Here is a 1,388-nt window from a genome sequence, read left to right as displayed (position 1 = left end):
TGAATTGTTATGAGATCTCAATCTTCCTAAGCCCTGAGACAGAAACACATAGATGGCCAATTGTTTATGCGCTCAGAATTTCTCAGGGTTGGGCAAATCCTTCCTCTTTTGACACCGAGAGGGAGGGCGCGGTGGCACAAGCTTATCCCTGGCAAATTGAAACCATCTTCACACAGGAAGACATTCCCAACCCCCAACGCCTGCTCTCAACCACATTCTGTGTTTCCACTATGGAAAAGTTGTCCTGGATTCTAGTGCAGTTCTAAGGGACAGGTTTTCATCGTCAGCTGAAGCAATTCAGGAACCCCGGAGGAATTCAAGAGCACTCATTATGATGGGGGCATAGAGATTGGGGGAATAGGCCGTGGCACCAAACTAGCTGGGTTCAAACCACAGCCCAGCTGATGTTTACTAGCCTATGACCTGGAATATTTCAAGGAAGGTAACAAGGGAAGATATATACCTATCAGGGCTTTTATCCTATATATAGTAAGGTATGGAAATTTGAGTCGCAGTATTAACTTGTCCTTTGCTTTCTTTTTTTTTACTTTATGATAATAAATTGAGGAAATTGTTCTATATAAAAAATACATATTTACAAAAAAATTTTTTAGTAAAATTTGTATCGGTATTTAACACACACAGACAGAAAAGTGTTAAAATCAAGGGTATATAAGTCAATAACTTCTCAGAAAGTGAGAACCAACCAGATCTTTGCAATGTTGTATTGTTGGTGCCTGGGTGTGTTTTCTATTCTACAGGGGTTTTCACAATGAGCATGTGTAGTGGGTTGAATTGTAGCCTCTAGAAAGAAATATACATATCCTAACCCTCAAAAACTGAATGCATTCTCATTTAGAAAAAACTTTTTGCAGATGACATTAAGTTAAAGATTTGAAGCCGGGCTCGGTGGCTCAGCCTGTAATCCCGTGCCTCTGGGAGGCTGAGGTGAGCGGATTGCCTGAGCTCGCGGGTTCGAGACCCGTCTGGGTAACTTGGCGAGGTCTCATCTCTATAATAAATCAAAAATATGCCGAACGTGGTAGCGCATGCCTGTAATTCCAGCTACTTGGAAGGCTGTGGTGGAAGGATCGCCAGAGCCCAGCAAGTCGAAGTTGCAGTGGCCAGGAGTGTGCCACTGCACTCTAGTCTGGGTGACGGAGTGAGACTCCAATTCAAAACAAAAATAAAAATTAAAAAATTAAAAGTGCACATAGTGATATCATTGCCTACTTTATGTTTTGTTTTGGGGTTTTTTGAGTTGGAGTGTCACTCTGTTGCCCAGACTGGAGTGCGGTGGCCGCTCCTGGACACCGCAGCCTCGACCTGCTGGGCTCTGGCGATCCTTCCGCCTCAGCCTTCCTAGTAGCTGGAACTACAGGTGTGCG

Source organism: Carlito syrichta, unplaced genomic scaffold (genome assembly GCF_000164805.1).
Source record: "Carlito syrichta isolate Samal-C Ts95f unplaced genomic scaffold, Tarsius_syrichta-2.0.1 Scaffold312189, whole genome shotgun sequence".
Lineage (NCBI taxonomy): Eukaryota > Metazoa > Chordata > Mammalia > Primates > Tarsiidae > Carlito > Carlito syrichta.
The sequence above is the reverse complement of the archived record's forward strand: the minus strand, read 5'-3'. Positions refer to the sequence as shown.